The 20,556-nt window shown below is 45.5% G+C and overlaps 1 protein-coding gene across 3 annotated transcripts in view; it reads right to left on the bottom strand.

Annotated features, from left to right (window-relative positions):
- Nucleotides 1-20,556, bottom strand: part of pex2 (peroxisomal biogenesis factor 2) — a 32,677-nt gene that overhangs the window by 12,003 nt on the left and 118 nt on the right. The window contains exon 1 of one of the 3 annotated variants that reach the window (XM_068032086.1): nt 20,337-20,518. The exons of 1 other annotated variant lie outside the window; for it this stretch is intronic. The gene's annotated coding sequence lies outside the window, so the exon portion shown is untranslated. Of the gene's footprint in view, nt 1-20,336; nt 20,519-20,556 lie in introns of those variants that run through there. One more of the 3 variants, XM_068032085.1, reaches the window with a different exon arrangement.

A 20,556-nucleotide genomic window follows, 5' to 3' on the forward strand; every position in this document is an offset into this window, starting at 1 on the left:
TCAGCAGCTGTCGCCTGTGAAACTGACAACGATCTTTTCTCAAAGAACTGATTTTTAACAAAAAAACCTTAAAACAGCTTTCCGCTCTCATGCAACTGAGGGAGAGGGGCTCAGGGGGAAGGGGGAGAGGAGAGAGGGGGGGGCGAGGCAGGGGGAGGGGGGGGGCGAGGCAGGGGGAGGGGGGGGCGAGGCAGGGGGAGGGGGGGGCGAGGCAGGGGGAGGGGGGGGCGAGGCAGGGGGAGGGGGGGGCGAGGCAGGGGGAGGGGGGGGCGAGGCAGGGGGAGGGGGGGGCGAGGCAGGGGGAGGGGGGGGCGAGGGCGACAGAGAGACGGGGGGGGGGGGAGCGACAGAGAGACGGGGGGGGAGCGACAGAGAGACGGGGGGGGGGAGCGACAGAGACGGGGGGGGGGAGCGACAGAGACGGGGGGGGGGAGCGACAGAGACGGGGGGGGGAGCGACAGAGACGGGGGGGGGGAGCGACAGAGACGGGGGGGGGGGAGCGACAGAGACGGGGGGGGGGAGCGACAGAGACGGGGGGGGGGAGCGACAGAGACGGGGGGGGGGAGCGACAGAGACGGGGGGGGGGGAGCGACAGAGACGGGGGGGGGGAGCGACAGAGACGGGGGGGGGGAGCGACAGAGACGGGGGGGGGAGCGACAGAGACGGGGGGGGGAGCGAGAGAGAGACGGGGGGGGGAGCGAGAGAGAGACGGGGGGGGAGCGACAGAGAGACGGGGGGGGAGCGACAGAGAGACGGGGGGGGGAGCGACAGAGAGACGGGGGGGGGAGCGACAGAGAGACGGGGGGGGGGAGCGACAGAGAGACGGGGGGGGGGGAGCGACAGAGACGGGGGGGGGAGCGAGAGAGAGACGGGGGGGGGAGCGAGAGAGAGACGGGGGGGGGGAGCGACAGAGAGACGGGGGGGGGAGCGACAGAGAGACGGGGGGGGGGGGAGCGACAGAGAGACGGGGGGGGGGGGGAGCGACAGAGAGACGGGGGGGGGGGGAGCGACAGAGAGACGGGGGGGGGGGGGAGCGACAGAGAGACGGGGGGGGGGGGGGGAGCGACAGAGAGACGGGGGGGGGGGGGGAGCGACAGAGAGACGGGGGGGGGGAGCGACAGAGAGACGGGGGGGGGGGAGCGACAGAGAGACGGGGGGGGGGAGCGACAGAGAGACGGGGGGGGGGAGCGACAGAGAGACGGGGGGGGGGGGAGCGACAGAGAGACGGGGGGGGGGGGGGGAGCGACAGAGAGACGGGGGGGGGGGGGAGCGACAGAGAGACGGGGGGGGGGGGAGCGACAGAGAGACGGGGGGGGGGGAGCGACAGAGAGACGGGGGGGGGGGGAGCGACAGAGAGACGGGGGGGGGGGAGCGACAGAGAGACGGGGGGGGGGGGGAGCGACAGAGAGACGGGGGGGGGGGGGAGCGACAGAGAGACGGGGGGGGGGGGGGCGGGGAGTCAGAGAGACCGTCGAGAAGCAAGCTAATCAAACTTATCTGGAGTTTGATCGAAGGAAGCAGCTGGCTTGTGACCAGTGTCTGAGGGTTCTTCGTCTTCCAGTTGAGCTGGACTTTATCAGAGAAGTACTTCTGTTCGGGGAATTTCAACACTCTCTCCCATTCTCCATAAAGACCCATGTCGAGGAGCAGCATGTTCAGAGGACAGTGCATGCCTTTTCCTGTACACCGGGTGCACCTGGAGTGTGACCTAGTTTCGGGACTGGTGACTGTAGGGGTTGCCCCCAGTTTGCCTGTGGACGGGGTTGACCAGCTCCTAGTAATGATCTGGCAGGGGTGAAGGTGGCAGCCCTCCCAGTAGTGAAAGAAAGACCACAGGAGATCAGACAGACAGGGCCGTGGCAGGAGACGGACCACTGCAGTTTCCCTGAATGTGTCGTGGATCAAGCCACGATCAACGAGAGGCGACTGAATTGGCACTGCAGGCAGATGACCCAGGTCTGTCTGAGACTTTCTTTGGTTAGGAGACCCAGGGAATGAATTAAATGGATTTTCCCTAGCTGAGGCTCAGCGAGCCGACCCAGTATTGCCAGCGTTAGCACAGGCTGCCCAGTCTGAAAGTAAAGCAGAGGGAGTCCCTGGTTGCTGCTATTTACAAATGGGGTACTGATGAGTTCTCCTCACAGACCTGAGAGCAAGGAGTGGACAGTAGTTCAGCAGTTAGTGGTGCCGCAGAGGCACCGGAGAGAAATATTAAGATGGGCCCACGAGACTAGTGGCTGTACATGCCGGTATACGAAAGCTCAAAGCCCACATAAGACAGCAGTTTGACTGGTCAAAACTCCACAAAGATGTGGTGGAGTACTGCAGGAGTTGCCACATTTGCTGGGTTCAGGGGAAACCCCAACCTCCAGTGAAACCTGCACCCCTATGTCCTGTACCAGTGTTGGACACTCCAGCAGAAGGCTGGTGAACTGTAAGGGACCCTGCCGAGAACAAAAAGGGACAGGCAGGCACAAGGCTGGCAAAACGTTAGACAGGGAAGGAGAAAAAGTGACCAAGAGGGCAGGTGAAAGGAAGTCCAGGAGGAATCCTGGATCAAACCCCTACCGTCCGGTCAGCCAACCCCGAAAAATGTGAAAGATTAGACTCCACATCCTCCTATGTAAATGCAGATACTAGAAGCACCCCACCAGAGTTGCTGACAGCATTTACAGGAACCTGCAGAGAGACCTCTCGGGGGCAGAGAAACCGTGAGGGTGATGACCTAGTTGAACTGCCACAGGGGAATGCAGTAGAGTCTGCACAAATACCTGCAGGCAGGAGCCTCCCAGAGGACAAAGGGAGATCAGCAAATAATCCTTCCCCACAGTCAGAAAAAAAGCAAACAACCCATCCCCTGAAGTCAAAAGCCTTTGCATGACTCAGCAAAGCACTGAAAGTGTGTTCAGGATAGACCCGCCCACTACTGACTAGAGAAAAAGATTCCAACTCAGGGCTAATTAAACCTAACCATCTCAAAGACCCTAGGAAGCCATGGAAATGGGCAAACTGAGGAAAAAACTTTCCCAAAGAACCACATGTTTACTGAGATGCCAAAAAGGGGTCAATTAAAGCAGCACTGGCACCAAGACAGGCCATAATAAGTTTTAGGATTTATGGATGAATTGGAATGAATGACAGAAATGCATGTTTTCTTTTCTGTATCTTAATTTTTCTCTCGACCCTTTTAAATGAAATGCGCTTTTCTCAAATCGCATTTCATTCCGCTGGGTGTGGAGGTGTCATGCTAGACCCCACCTACCAAGAATGAGGCACATTATTTTTGTCATTAACATTGATTTAAACTGTTGCTGGAGCAAGGAAATGACTTGCTAAACAGATCAGCAGTGGCTGGAAAGAAACAGTTGCATATTAACAGACAGTGCTTGGAAGATCAAAGGACCATTCCCTGACACATTCAACCCACACTGGACCTTGATCACCAGGTACTGTGTGTAAGAGGAGCTTTCCAGAGACTACTAAGGTGATACAATCCAGGACTGGTTAGACCAGCTGGTCACATGACTAACTGGCAGTTCCAGGGTTTTTTTGAACTCGCCACAGAGAGTTTGAACTCAAAGACTGTTTGCTCCTGGACTGAGAAGATCTCTCATGTCTGCTCTCATCTCTTTCTCACAAGCCTCTAAACCCACCGAGGACACATGAACTTAAAGAGAGAAAACTCTCCTACATCAAACAAGGTTTAAGAATAGCAGGCCCCAATGAAAAGCAAGACCTACCTACAATCAAGGACTCTACAGCGAGCTCGAAAGACAGTAACCAAAACCATCTTCAGAGATTGCCTCAAACTTTTCCACTTTATTTTCTTCTGCTCTTTTCTGTCTCCATCTGCATGTGTGCATCACATACGCATGCTAGCGTGGGCGCGTCGTGTATCCATAGGCGTTAACCGAATTAGAGTTTAACTTTAATAAATTTCAACCTTCCTTCTTTAAACCTAAGAAAACCTGTTTGTGCTGGTTTCTTTGCCTTATAATTGGAAGTTAGTGAACAAGGATTCACTAAGGGGGAGCTAAAAACCCTGTGTTTAAAATTAAACCATTATGATAAGACCAGGTGAAGGCTGAGGGGGAACCCTGGACCCCTTTCTCACTGGGTTGTAACACCTAATGTTTCTCCTCAGCATGCATCTTGTGGGCTGCTTACACAGGATCACTAGTTTCATGTCTTCTTGTGAAGTACTCCAAACCTGACTTATCCTCTGCTCTCAGTGCATATGTCACTGTTTGGATGGCATTTTATGTGCTAACATTCATCCGGGTAGACCCTGAGTCAATGATATTAGCCCTGGTGCTAAAAGAACCTTCAACCATAGGTCCATGGAAGCAGCTCATCAAAGCAAATACAAGTCTGCAGAGAGTACTTGCCTCTCTTGTGTACTTCATTCCACCATAACCTTTGTTCCTTTTTCAATGGGGCCAATAGTTTGAATGGAATTGTCTGACCTCCAGATTGAAGCTCTGAAATTTTCCGTCAGTATCCCCAGCCAACTCCCGGCCCCACACAGACCCACTGTTCCCCATCAAACTGCGTCCCCCCACACACACTTTACCCCATCCAACTCGAGACACACTCACATTGTAATTCATCCAACTCCCCACACACACTATATGTCATCAAACTTCCTCCCCCCGCCACACACAGTACCCCTTCCAACTCCCCAGACACACAAATACAGACACACACACAGAACCCCATCCAACTCCCCCACCACTTCCCCCCCCCCCACACACATATAGTACCCCATCCTACTGCTCCAGTAGGCATGGCCATTTTTAAGCCCTCAAATCAGCCGAGGCCAAAGAACACTTTAAATTCAACCACTGTGGCCAGGACACTTTGAATTCGACTCAGAGAAGCAGAGTTAACGTTTCGGGTCTGCTTCTCTCTCCACAGATGCTGCCAGATCTGCTGAGTATTTCCAGCATTTCTTGTTTATATTTCAGATTTCCAGCATCCGCAGTATTTTGCTTTTATGTTATTGAATTCGACTCATGTGGACTGTCCCTTTAAGTCACTAACAAACTGCCTCTGAACGACGGATTATCAATCAATTAAGGAAATGCAGGGACAGACTATCAGGCACCAAAAAAACAGGGAGTTCACCAGCCAGTCTTTGAATATTCAAAGACCTGATAAGGGATGCCATTCCCTGGACGTCATTTCCAATAAAATAAAACCAGTTATGAATTAGCACCCACTCTAGACATCTTCAAGCTATCAAGACATAATTAACTCATCACCCCTCCATTTTTCACCTACTCTCCCCAAACAAGACAGGCAATCTTGTTCAAAAGAACTATTCAACAAGTTATATCAGGCCTGTCTGAAACAAACTCACAGGACACTAGCAAGGCAGTTTTTGGTGTAAACCGTTAACACTATAACTGGTATAGGGTTTTGAAGCAGATGAGTTTTTTCTTCAGGAAGAACATTGCAGGAACAATAAGAAAAGGCAGGCCAGCATCTCCAGCAAGCTGTACACAGCAAGTGCAGAGAACATCAGCACATCGAGACCATGGAGCGCACGTTTGAGTTCAGGACACAGAGGAAAAGAGGGGCATTGAAGTACGGAGGTAAATCCTCGACCCAAGATAGACTGTGCACTACAATGATAGGCTGCTGCCAGCTGCAAGACATCAGGTCCGTGAGTATCACCAATGAGACCACACGATACACTGCGTGGGCTAGGGCCCCTCTATCAAATACGCCAGACACACACCTTAGGTTAGACTGGGTGGGTGGTGTTTTTATAGTCATTGTACAAGATAGAGCATAAATGGTTTCACTGTTGGTTTTTGTTTAATAAATACCCTTGTTTGATTCATCATATACCTGAGCGTTGTTTGACATCATTTTCGAATTCCACTTCGCGATGTCACACCGCCTTCGCCAAGAACCCCACAAGTGAGTGTTGGGGGAAGGAGGGATTTTCACCGTTACGACCCCGCACAGGTCAATTACTTACACTCCCTACACACACACTGTACCCCATCCAACTATCTATCCCCTACACATACACACTGCATCTGATCCAAATACCCCCCCAACACACAAACAGTACCCTATCCAACCCCCACCCCCCCCCCCCCCCACAAAACACAAACACTGTACCCTATCCAACTCGGGCAGCTTTGTGGTTGGCCGGCTTTTTTTTTTAAAAAAAAGGTTAGAAAGGGAGAAACCAATGCAAATTTCTGAAACCCCAATGTCGGAAATCTGCCATTTGATGGAAACTTCTCATCCCTGGTTTCAGGATGAAGTAATAAAAGACTTAGTTAAAGGCGTACCATTTCACACTGGTTTCAAAAGTTTCAGAGAACTTTAATCATTTGGTAACGATGTGGGAAAAACTATTTCCACAAAGATCCACATCTGGGCATACATCATCTTTTTTTAATTGGTATGGATGATACAGAAACAAAGACAGACTTATAACTGCGGGATCAAAATCCTGGAACTCCCTTCCTAACAGCACTGTTGGTGTACCTACACCCCAAGGACTGCAGCAGTTTAAGGTGGCGGCTCACCACCACCTTCTCAAGGGCAATTAGGGATGGGTAACAAATGCTGGTCTTGCCAGCAACACCCAAATTCCACAAAAGAATAAAAAAAATTAAAGATTTCACTTGATAGAATAGCAATTATATGGAAGAAGAATGAAACTATGAATAAGATAATTAAGTAAAAGAGTTACACTTGTTAGTCCAATGGGGGAAAAAAGGCTGTTAAGCAAGGAAAAGTAAAGTTATTGATAAGGGTGAGTCAATTAAATTCTCCTTATATGGATTTGTATTTTAACATTTATATAATTATGCAACGTAGAATTGTGTGGTTTGTCACACACCACGACTTGCATTTATATGGCATTTTTAACACAGTAAAACATGCCAAAGTGCTTCAAAGGAGAATTGGCAGACAACAATTTATACCAAGCCACATAAGATATTAGGACAGATGATCAAAAGCTTGGTCAAAGAAGCGTCTTAAAGTAGGAGATACAGGAAGAGAGGTGGAAAGGTTTAGAGAGGGAACTTTAGGGATAAGTGCCTAGATGGCCGAAGGCATCCCAATCAATGGTGGGACAACGGAAAACGAGGGATGCACGGGGCCAAAATTGGAGATATGCAGGGAACACTTAGTGTGAAAGAGATAAAGAAATAAGAATTCTTTAATGAGCATTTGTTTTTCCTAAAGCCCCAAGATACTAAGTTCGGAACTGTAGCATATTTGAAACACCAACCAACTGATCAGGTGTGATTTTCAGTGTGACCTTTTAAGTGTATGTTTAAGTAGTATTGCATGCATTAAATACCGATGATACATGACTTCAATATTCAACAGCCTTATCAGAAACCTTATTATACCCAAGATCCAAATCCACTGCCAAATGAGGTCTTTGACAACAAACTCAACTCAGTTATTTGCTGACATGTTGATCTCCTCCATAATTATCAAAGCTCCCATTTGGAAATTGTTGTTACTTCTTGGTGCCAGCATTTTCCCACCTTGCACTAAATCATTCTGCACCAATTCCATCAGTAACAAAGGCATTTCCAGAACATCAAATGTGTACACTATCCTACTATTTAAGACCACTATATCTCTATTAAGTCCCTAGATTGTGGGCTCTTAATACCAGCCTCATATTTCTCCTATAGTGACAGGAGATTCTTAGGTGGTTGGCTGAGTTGTTATTTCCAATCCTTTGGTTGTGGACTAGTTCCCTTTTAAAGAACAATGAAGAAAGTAAAGGCATTTGTATGCTGTTATACGGAGTGTAATCCAGATTTCAGAAAGGTGAAAATAGGTACCATCAAGGAAATATTCATCACCCGAGTCTTCCGCTGTTTCCCTGACTGTCAAGCTGTGAGTAAAGAAACACTTGTGGGAGAAGGGAGGGGTTGTGAAGGATATTGTGGTACACCTCTACATACAACATACATGTTAAACTGCAGGTAGTGTGGGACCAAGGTAACTGCAACAGGGAAACATCCTTATTAAGGTGCATAGCTGCAAGGCATGACTGCCTCCTGCTACTCTGATGGCCCTGGAGAGGTGACTGAATTTCTTTCTTCTGGCATGGAGAATCTATGCAGGGGTTGCAGAAGGTAGCATTCATTGCTAAAGCCACCACATTCCATGGGTCTGCACCACACCCTCTGTGGGCCTCTTTCACTCAGCAGAAGCACAGTTGCAGTACTATTCTGCAGCTAATTCCTCACTGAAAAGTTTCTAGCCCCCAAATATCTGAATAATTTATCAACATTTTATTTCAATTTTTGAAAGCAATGCATTTAACCAACTTTGAAGCAAATTTTAAGGCTTGTCTGCAGAAAACAGAATGCTAATTTGTCACATACTATTACTATTGGACTATACACGATTTGTGTTTATATATTTCTTTGTTAAACTCACCACAAAATCTGGTAGTAATAATACTTGTCTTTAAAATACATCTTCAACCAATATAAATTATAATGGCATATCACTGTGGGAGTAGGAACTTCCCTTGATTTTTTTCAATGCAGTTATTGAACAGTTTACAAATTATGAATTAATACATTTTATTTGGGAACATATTATTGACAGAAACCTATCAATAGTAATGTGGCTATTGTCAGGAGCTTGTCAATATTAATGTAGTTATGATTTAGAGATCATACAGATGTAGGGCAGGCAGAAAGACGTCTCCCATAGGCTTCTATCAATAGCTACATTTCTATTGACAAGCTCCCAAGATGTACCAGGAGATGCATTACCATCAGTCTTCTGTCAATAGCTTTTCCCTTTAAACAAAATGGGTATCTAAATTTTCAAAGCTTCAAGCTTATGGAAATGCTAGTTTCCTTTTTCACAATTTTTAGGCCTACCACAGTCCACAAATGTCAAATGCTTTAAGTAGAAAAAGTAAGCACTCTAATACAGTATTGCTAGAAATAAGCTAGGGATTAGATTGATTCAGAAATGTGTTAAAGGAACCTCAGTAATGAGATTGTACTGCTCACTACTTAAGACAAAAGTCTTAACTGTTAAATTTTTTGGGGAGTATTAGTTTCTTCTTGCTTGGAAAGAGAGGAGGATAGGAACAAGAAAGATGCTTCCTTGACACCTTGAAAATACACCAACTTAAAGTATTGCAAATATTGCTGTACCAAATATAGACAAAACAATCTTGGAGTAGCAAACTTTTTGCCAAGTCCAAATTCCAGCAGCAGACAGATTAAGGGTGGTGCGGAGGTTACACACATCATTTAGTTTTGGATTTTTGCTTTGATGATGTTAATAGATTTGTTGGGAGGTTTACATTTTATTAGCTCTTTGCTTGTCCCTAGTTGCCCTGAGAGTTTCTGTCTCCAACTCTAGTAGTGCATTCCAAAGCCTCCCAACTCCCTGTAAAATAAAAGTTCTGTTCCTCTTGCAGTTTCCAGTGGCAGGAAGATCAATAACCAGAGGACACAGAATTAATTGAAATGCACTGCCTGAAAGGGTGGTGGAAGCAGATGATGTAACTTTCAAAAGGGAATTGGATAAATACTTAGACAGTCACAGAAATGATACAGCACAGAAGGAGGCCATTCAGCCGATTATGTCTGGGCCGTCTCTTTGCAAAATAATTAGAGGGAACTTTATGCTCTTCCCCACAGCGGGTTTGGAGGCGGGGAGAGCATTTAATCCAGCGAGAAGGTGGCGGGGCAGACCCCACCACTTTCCTGCCTCCACCCCAATTAAGTGTTTGGCAGTAAGGCCCGTGGACGTCCTTCCCACCCCCATTTGAAGCCCTTAAGTAGACAATTAATCCCCAATTAAGAGCTTCATCTCGCCTCCGCCAGTATTCGTCCAGCGGTGGGCAGGCCTGTCACCACACTGGCAGCATGGCAAGCAAACCCGTGAGGTTGGCTCTGGGGTCCCTCATTAAAATGCACCTAATCCCTGATCAAGGGACCCGGCATCAGGAACTGGGGGGGGGGGGGGGGGGGTGGTGTCTGCTGAGAGCTACCACCTTGTCTTTGCTGCCAACCCCCATACACCCCCTCCCTCGTGACCCCAGCCCACGAAACTCCTCCCCCCAACTCACCTGTGACCTGGGTCCCTCGCCTCCAGGGCGTTCATTACTGGCAGCAGCCACCTCCTCTGTGGTGGCATTGCTCAGTGAAAGAGCTGCCGGCCTATGATTGGCCAGCAGCTCTCAGCAAATGGGACTTCCGTCTCCGGGGTCTTTAATCCCAGCAAAAGCCAGGTGCTGACCACTTAAGTGCCTAATTGGCACGTAATGCAGTGGGCCTTCCCCAGAGGCGGCGATGTGGGGCTCTCACCAGTGCTTTAGCTGGTGGCTGAGACCCCAATCGCCCACATAAAATCCTCCCACTTAGTGTTTTACAAACAATTCTAAATTCTAACATTCAAAACAATTAATGCCATTCCCCTGCTCTTTCACCATAGCCCTGTAAATGTTTTGCCTTTAAGTATTTATACAATTCTCTTTTCACTTCTCTGAATGCTGAATTATGTGCAACTCTCCTCTGTGACCTTAAGTTGTGACTCAAAGGAATTGTTGAAACTTTCTAAACTTTTTGGACAGAAGTTCTCTACAGCCACCAGACATTCATCTCACTCATCTACACTGAATTTGAACCAAAGTCCAGCTCTCAGAACAGAATTTATGAATCATTTACCTTACAGCTCTGTCACTGGCAGCAGCCTCAATTTAAACAGCTACCTTATAAAAACTAAATGACAAAGCACCACTGCCACCCAGAGATCCTGAGCCTACCAGATGTGGTCTGCTTTGGTGCTCTGGAAGCAATATATTTGGAAGAAAAGCAGATGGTAATTTTTTTTTCAGATGGGCTCCGCCCCATTCAACCCAGCCAAGTGGTTTCGCGATTGCTGCCTTGCATGAACTCAGGCTTCAGATTGCAGCTTTTAAACAGTCACACAATTAAGAACAAACAAAACTGCATTTAAACAGCATCTTTCACAAACCACAGCACATTTCAATGCTTCACAACCAGTGAAGTATGTTTAAAGTGTAGTCACTTGTAATGAAGAGAAACACATGATGGTCATTTGTTGCTGCTAGTGCATTGGAATCTGTCTTCATTGCTGCTAGTGTATTGGAATCTGTCTTCATTGCAAGTGGGGCAGATTCCTCAGCATTGCAAGTTCCAGCCGATTAAAGAATTGCTTCCACTTTAACCTGCTCTTCAGATAAACATGACAGAACTTCTCAAAAGTGCTCTACCATAGAAACCTCCTTTGAAATCTGAACTTTTATTTCCTTGTGTCAATTGGACTTGTTTTATTATAATTTGTCTGTGTATTTTTTGAAAAAGCAATCTTTTGAAATGACTGAGCACATTTTTTTTTGTAACATTCAGAATTATGTGACATTTCAGTAGAATACACTTCTCTAGTGGCCAGTAATACATATCAAAAAGAGTCTCCTGGAAATGGTTAAATGAAAACTAAGATAAATCCTCAAAATGTATTTTCATCAAGTACTATCTATAAAACATCCCTTATAATAAATAACTTAATAGCTTATCCCCAAGAAGCTGGTTTTTCAATCAGGACAAAATCTCTCCTATAGTGCCAAGCTCCTGGAACGGAAACTTCCCATTAGGAACATCGGATCATAGGAAATAGGAGCAGTACACCATTTGGCCCCTTGAGCCTGCTCTGCCTTTCAACTAGATCATGGCTGATCTTCGACCTCAACACCATTCTCCTGCACTACTTCATATCCCTTGCTACCTTTAATATCTAGAATTCTATCGATCTCTGTCTTGAACATACTCAATGACAGCCTCCACTGCACACTGGGTAGAGAATTCCAAAGATTCACCACCCTCTGGGTGAAGAAATTCCTCCTCATTTCTATCCTAAATGGCCTGCCTCTTATTGAGGCGGTGTCCCCGGGTTCTAGACCACCCCAAGTAGGGAGAAACATCCTTCCTGTATCTACCCTGTAGAGCCCTGTAAGAATTTTATATGCTTCAATGAGATCACCTCTCATTCTTCTAAACTCTAGAGAATATAGGCCCAGTCTCTTCAATCTCTCCTCATAGGAAAATTCCTGCTATGCCAGGGATCAGTCGGGTGAACCTTTGTTGCACTCCCTCTATGGCAAGTATATCCTTCCTTAGGTAAGGAGACCAAAACTGTACACAGTATTCCAGGTGCAGTCTCACCAAGGCTCTATACAATTGCAGCAAGACTTCTTTATTTATGTCCTCAAATCCTCGTGCAATAAAGGCCAAAATACTATCTGCCTTCCTAATTGCCTGCTGCAACTGCATGTTAGCTTTCAGTGACTTATGAACAAGGACACCCACATTCCTTTGAACAGCAACACTTTCCAATCACTCAGTACTTAAGAAATATTCTACATTTCTATTTTTTCCTACCAAAGTGGATAACTTCACATTTTTCCACATTATATTCCATCTGCCATGTTCTTGCCCAGTCGCTTAGTCTGTCTAATTCCCCTTGAAGCCTCTTTGCATCCTCCTCACAACTCACACTTCTACCTAGTTTGTGTCATCAGCAAACTTGGAAATATTACATTTGGTCCCCACATCCAAATCATTGATATACATACAAATGAACATACATATTAGGAGCAGGAGTAGGCCACTCGGCCCCTTGAGTCTGCTCCATCATTCAAAACAATCATGACTGATCTGATTGTAACCTCGACTCCACATTCCCGTCAACTCCCAATAACCTTTCACGCCCTTGCTTATCAAGAATCTGTCAACCTCTGCCTTAAAAATATTTAAAGACTCTGTTACACTGCCTTTTGAGGAAGAGAGTTCCAAAGGCTCACGACCCTCTGAGAGAAAACAGTTCTCATCTCTGTCTTAAGTGTGCAACCCCTTATTTTTAAATAGTGACCCCAAGTTGTAGATTCTCCCACAAGGGGAAAAATTCTTTCCACATCCACCCTGTCAAGATCCCAGGATCTTAGATGTTTCAATCAAGTTGTCTCTTACTCTCCTAAACTCCAGCGGATACAAGCCTAGCCTGTCCAACCTTTCCTCATAAGACAACCTGCCCATTCCAGGTATTAGTCTAGCAGTCGGAACTGCTTCCGACGCATTTACATCCTTCCTTAAATAAGGAGACAAATACTGTACGCAGGACTCCAGATGTGATCTCACCAATACCTTGTATAACTGAAGCGTAACTTTACTTTTGTACTCAATCCCCCTCGCAATAAACGATAACATTCTATTAGCTTTTAGCAACCACACCTTCAGTCCTTTCATCCAAGTCATTTATATAAATTGCAAAATGTTGAGGCCCAAGCACTGAACCCTGTGACACACCGCTCGTTACACCTTGCCAACCAGAAAATGACCCATTTATGCCTATTCTGTTTCCTGTTAGTTAGCCAATCTTCTATCCATGCCAAAATGTTACCCCCGACACCATGAGCTTTTATTTTCTGCAATAACCTTTGATGTGGCATCTTATCAAATGCCTTCTGGAAATCTAAGTACAATACATCCAACAGTTCCCCTTTATCCACAGCATGTTACTTCTTCAAAGAACTGCAATAAATTGGTTAATAAATTTCCCTTTCACAAAACCATGTTGACTCTGCCCGATTACCTTTAATTTTTCTACATACCCTGCTTTAATGTCTTTAATAATAGCTTCTAACATTTTCCCTATGACAGATGTTAAGATAACTGGCCTGTAGTTTCTTGCTTTCCGTCTCCCTCCCTTTTTGAATTGGACATTGGTTATTTTCTAATATAGTGGAACCTTCCTCAAATCTAGGGAATTTTGGAAAATTAAAACCAATGCATCAACTACCTCACTAGTTACTTCTTTTCGGGCCCTAGGATGAAGTCCATCAGGACTTGGGGACTTGTCAGCCTGCAGCTCCAACAATTTGCTCAGTACCACTTCCCTGGTGATTGTAATTCCTCCCTCCCTTCCATTTCCTGATTTACTGCTATTTCTGGGATGTTACTTATATCCTCTAAAGTGAAGACCAATGCAGAATATCTGTTCAATTCATCTGCCATCTCCTTATTTTCCCTAAATTCCCCAGACTCACTTTCTTTAGGACCAACGCTCACTTTGCTATCTCTTTTTTAAAATATCTATAGAAATGCTTACTATCTGTTTTCATATTTCTAGCTGGCTTTCTCTCATACTCTAATTTTTCCCTCATCAATCTTTTAGTCATTCTTTGCTATTCTTTATATTCTGTCCAAACGTCTGGCATGCCACCCATCTTTGTGCAATTATACGCTCTAAGCTTGATACGATATTTAACTTTTACAGTTAACCACGGAGTCGGTCCTCCCCTTGGAATCTTTCTTTCTCGTTGGAACGTATTCTATTGTGTATTTTGAAATGTACCCTTAAATGTCTGCCACTGCATCTCTACTGACCTATCCCATAACCTAAATTGTCAGTGCACTTCAGCTAGCTCGGCTTTCATGCCCTCATAACTGCCCTTATTTAAGTTTAAAATACTAGTCTTGAATCCATTCTTCTCTCCCTCAAAATGAATGTAAAATTCAATCATATTAAGATCGCTGCTACCTCGTGGTGCCTTCAGTATGAGGCCATTAATTAATCCTACGCTGCGTTTGCTGACAATGTAACCACGAGGTGGCGCAGTACTAGCACATGCGCACTGCCTGAAGAACTGGTGGAGACAGGAGCCCTCACAACATTTAAGAAGTATTTAGATGAGCACTTGAAACGCCATAGTATACAAGGCTATAGACCAAGTGCAGGAATATGGGATTAGAATAGTTCAGTGTTGGATGGCCGGCACAGACACGATGGGCCGAAGGGCCTGTTTCTGTGCTGTATAACTCTCTCACTGTAAGTGCAGCCTCTTCCACTGAAACTGTCAGCGACATTTCAGGCAGCTACCAGGATTAAAGATGGTGCTGCTCAATTTATCACAAAAAACAAATTCAACCTGAAAATCCCCTCAATGTAAAGGTCTGCAAAGGAAACTTGATCGAGCCCGAATGTCAGACCTGGAAGTCCGACCCGGCCCGAACCTGTCACATGTCGTCGGGACCCATGTACTGATGTAAAGGCCTGCTACCCGACCCGACCCCGATGAGATCCGATGACACGTGCCGTGTTTGGGTGGGTCATGTCGGGCTTTCAGCTCCGGCATTCGGACTGGGGTCGGGTTTCCTTTGCACATCTTTACCTCAATGGCTGCCATTGCCGCCTCCATTTCACCCCCAACAGTACCCCGCTCCCTCCTGTCATTGCGCTTCTCTTTGCCGCTCCATCCTGCGTCCATCTTCTTGCCACTGTCTCTCCGCTGCCTTCCCTTAGCCACTCACTCCGGCCTCATCTTCCCCCCCACCACCTCAGCCGCTCGCTCCAGACCTCACCAGTGCTCCCTCACTCCCTTTGGCCGATGGTACCCTGCTACCCGCTTCCCCCTCCAGCCACTAGCTCCAGGCCGTGCTGCTTCCTCCCTCTCGACCACTCACTCCCATGTTCGATTGTTCTGTGTCACGGCGCCCAAAGCGGGCCACGAAGCGTGACGGGGCGATGTAGGAGTGAGTGGTTGAGAGGAGGGTAGCGGTGCGACCTGATGGTAGCGGCTGGGGGGGCTGGGGTGGGGGAAGAAGCGGGGAGCGAGTGGCAGGAGAGTGGGTTGGGGGGCGGGGAGGTGAGAAGCCGCTACAGTCGGCTCATGGGAGTGGGGGGGATGGGAGAGAGCAGTGGTGAGGTCAGTAGCGAACGTTTGGGGTAGAGGGGGGGCGGGCGGTGGGGAGAAAGGGGGATGGGGAAGAAACCGTTTAGGGTGGCAGCGAGTGGCTGAGAGGGGAGAAGTGGGTAGGCCTGGAGTGAGCGGCTGAGGGGTAGAGCGGCCATTTGGGTTGGTGCGAGTAGCTGGGGGGGTGGGGGGGGGGGGGTGAGGGAAAGCAGACAGGGGGAGCGAGTGGCTGACTGAAGCCAGCGGCGTGGCGGCGATCAAGCGGGGTGAAGCAGTGATTGAAGCAGAAATGGTATAAGGGAGCAGGGTACTGTTAGTGTGAATGGAGACAGCTATTGAGGGGTGAGGACGTCATTGCGTGGTGACGTCATGCGCGCGCATTCATACTGGCAGGCTGGTAAATGTTTGCACACGCTGATGACGTCCGCATTTGCTCTGCGCATGCTCTGCGCTGTCAGAAGTCACTTTGTTAATTCTATCTCATTGCACAATACCAGGTCTAGCAGAGACTGCTCTCCGGTTGGCTCCAGAGCTCAAGAAACTATCCCGAAAACATTCTATGAACTTTGGGTTTCCGACGGGTGCTCTGGTTTCCTCCCACCTCCAAAAGACTTGCAGGTTGATGGGGCAATTTACAATGGCCAATTTACCTTCGTATAGGTAAGTGGTAGGATAATGGTGGGGATGTGGTAGAGAATATGGGATTAATGTAGGATTAGTATAAATGGGTGGTTGTTGGTCGGCACAGACTCGGTGGGCCGAAGGGCCTGTTTCAGTGCTGTATCTCTAAATAAATAAAAACTCCTCATCGAGGCTACCTTTGCCCATCTAATTTTTCCAGTGTATATGTGGATTAAAATCCCCCATGATTATCGTCATACCTTTCTGACAAGTTCTCATTATTTCTTCCTTCTACTCTGTCCTACTATGTGGTTACTGTTAGGTGGCTGTACACCACTCCCACGAGTGACTTCTTGCCCTTTATCATTTCTCATCCCAACCCAAACCACTTCTACATCCTGGTTTCCTGAACTTAGGTCATCCCTCTCTAATGTGGTAATACCATCACTAATTAACAGAGCCACCCCTCCACCTTTTCCAAGCTTCCTGTCCTTCCTAATTGCCACGTACCAATCAACAGTCAGGTCCCAATCGGTCATCCAGCAGCCATATCTGTAATGGCTATCAGATTGTACTTATTTATTTGTATTTGTGCTATCAGTTCATCTGTTTTACAATGCTACATGCATTCAGATTCAGAGCTTTTAGTTTTGTCCTTTTATTACTTTTGTAAAGTCTAGCCTTGACTACTGATTTATTCATAGATTTGTACTCTCTATCTGTTCCCATCATGGTCTGTTTATCATTTCCCATATTAATAGCTTTCTCTCTTGCCTTGTCTCTACTCTTTGATTTACCACATCTTCCCAAATTTGAACCCTTGCCCCACTATTTAGTTTAAAACCCTCTCTACTTCCCTAGTTATGTGGCTCGCTAGAACACCAGCCCCAGCACGGTTCAGGTGTTGACCGTCCCAATGGTACAGTCCCCACTTTCCCGAGTACTGGTGCTAGTGTCCCACGAACCGGAACCCACTTCTCCCACATCAGTCTTTGAGCCACATATTCATTTCTCTAATCTTATTTGCCCTAGGCCAATTTGCACGTGAATTTACTGTGAATAGCTGGGCCCATGCACTGATCCTTGCAGTACTCCACGAATCACAACCTGAGAATAATCTGTTTATTCCTACTCTCTGTTTTCTGTCTGTTAATCAATTCTCAATCCATGCCAGTACATTACCCCCAATCCCATATGCTTTTAATTTTTCTTACTAACCTTATTGAAATTCTGAAAATTCAAATACACCACATCCACTGGTTCCCCCTCATCTATTCTGCTAGTTATATCCTCAAAAACCTCCAACAGGTTTGTCAAACATGATTTCCCTTTCATTAATCCATGCCGACTCTGGCCAATCCTACCATTATTTTCTAAGTGTCCAGTTAGCATACCCTTTATAATAGATTCTAGCATTTTCCCTACTACTGATGCCAGACTAACAGGTCTGTAGTTCCCCGTTTTCTCTGTCCCTCCTTTCTTAAATAGTGGGGTTACATTTGTTGCCTTGCAATCTGCAAGAACTGTTCCAGAATCGAGAATTTTGGAAGATGACCACCAACGCATCCACTATCTCTACAGTCACCTCTTTCAACACTCTGGGATGTAGATCATCAGGTCCAGGGGATTTATCAACTTTCAGTCCCATTAATTTCTCCAATACTAATTTTTACAAATACTAATTTCTTTCAGTTCATTATTCTCGCTAGACCCTTGGTTCTCTAATACTTCTGGGAGGTTTTTTGTATCTTCCTCCATGAAGACAGACACAAAGTATTTGTTTAGTTTCTCTGCCATTTCCTTATTCCCCATTATAAATTCTCCTGTCTCTGCCTGTAGTGGGCCCATATTTGTCTTTGCTAATCTTTTCCTTTTTACGCACCTATCTATGGAAACTTTTACAGTCCATTTTTTGTTTCTTGCTAGTTTACTTTCATATTCTATTTTCTCTTTCTTTATCAGTTTCTTGGCCCTCCTTTGCTGAATTCTAAAATGCTCCCAATCCTCAGGCTTACTACTTTTTTTGGCAACTTTATAAGCCGCTTCCTTTGATTCAATACAATTGTTAACTTCTCTTGTTAGCCCTGGTTGGATCACCTTTCCTGTTGGGTTTTTGTGCCTCAAAGGAATGTAAATTTGTTGATAAAGTTAAAGGATTTAAACATCAATACATGTCATAGAATGGTTACGCACAGGAGGCTATTCAGCCAATCATCCGCAGCTCTCTCCCTAAACCTATCTGCCTCTCCATCTGTTTCCACCTTTAAAAATCTTGTCAACATCTATTTCAAGCACTCACTCTATTTCCTCATTTGTCTCTTCCTTACTCAACATTCAGTCCCAATCACAGTCTGAAAAGCACCTTGGAATGTGTTTCTACATTAACTTAAATTTATATAATGGCATTATTGTTTGAAATCACACCTACTCGGACTCTCTAACTTTAAATCTCAGTTGTTTCAAAATGGAAGACAAGATCTATCAAAACTACGCTTTACATTTACTGTTGCTTAAACTTAAAAAGGTGATAGATAAGATATTGTCTATTTCATACAAAACTCACTAGCTGGGCTACACAATCCCGAACACCTTGGCTCAGATTTCGCGGTCAACGCAAAGCAGACTTTGAAGAAAGCTGCCCACAAAGATCTAGTTTAATGTCAGTTTGAATCTGGTACCAAGTCAAAGGGATCTCCAGACATCAATAAACAGTGATGGCATCAAGCGGGGTAAGCAATAAATCACACTGAAGTATTCTCAGACAGCAAACCATGAAGTAAAAAAAAAAAATCACTGAACCCTATGCTTCTAATTAAAATTTTATAGAGACCAAAATAAATGATTGGGACATACACACAGGAAGCCAGAATATCAAAACCGTACTTTAAAATTTTTTTAAAAATGTGGCCTTTTTTATTATAATGGTGAAATCTGACATTCCACAAATATCAAATTAGTTTTTCAGGAACAGTGAGGCTGTTCAGAAGTAATTCTGACTTAGTACGCCATTAAAAAACCTAGTTATACCTACTTCATTCAATAAGGTGCAACTTTTTTGAGGGTTTTTACAGTGAGACTAATCACGTAAAGGGGAAAGCTCTCATCAGTTCAGTGATTTCTAATTGATTGCAATCACTGATAGCAACTTCTGGATTTCTGTGTTTAACTGCACACGTGAATGTCATAAATTGCTGTCAGTTTAAGAGGAGAAATGACTGCGAACAATGACAGTTTCACCAACATTACTACTGCAAAATCATGGTGCTTTTTGTGTTCTTTCTCGATTTAGTTTTTTTTATTTGTGATATGCATTCTGTATATCACATTTTCCCATTAGTATTCTCTACAGAAAATCAGATGTTCTTTCACTATAGCAGTTTAAAGCATAACTCAATCATACTAAAAGTGCAATTCAAATTATTTTAAACACACCTGTGAACCATAGAAAAATATTTACAATGTAATCTTTTGTGAAACATCAGATCTCTTCAGAGACACAGGATGGGAAACATGCAGCAAATTCGGAGGGAAAAATCCACAAAACAATATATACTTTTAGGAGGCTTCTGAAGGCAAGTGGCAAGGTTTTGACCCTTCACTAGAAAATAGGTTCTCCATTACAAGTCATCAACTGATTAGGTCTTCCACATTATGAACTGAGGAAGCTAAATTTGCCCTAGTAGCAGGTTAACACAAATCATCCAAAATACTATGATTAAAACAAGATTATTCTCTAAATTTGGGGGGCTACGGAAATCGTGTGAAAGCATTCGAATTAAATTTGCAACAGATGTTAGCCTTGTCTTGACTCAAGCGCTACGTCAACCAGTCACAGGTAGGCCACGATTTAATATCGTTCTTTTTAATCAGGAAAAGAAATAAGTTTAAAAGCGAAGAGAGGTAAATCTTGAATTTACACTCGAAAATTCAGCTACAGCGCATTGGACAAGTTTCACTGATTACAAGTACATACCTACCTGCACCTCGTTTCCTACCAACCGAGCAAAGTCTCTGTAACCAAGGGACGAACTGAACTTCCGGAATCTCGCAGCGCAAGACAACCAATCAAAGCGCAGGTTCGGGGTGTCACATGTTAGCGGTCCACGGGTTCAGGGACAAAAACACAATTGCTGCAACTGTTTGCAACGATGTGAGAAAAGAAAAAATTGAACTTTGCCTCTGCTACATACAAT

Source organism: Heterodontus francisci, chromosome 5 (genome assembly GCF_036365525.1).
Source record: "Heterodontus francisci isolate sHetFra1 chromosome 5, sHetFra1.hap1, whole genome shotgun sequence".
Taxonomy (NCBI): Eukaryota; Metazoa; Chordata; class Chondrichthyes; order Heterodontiformes; family Heterodontidae; genus Heterodontus; species Heterodontus francisci.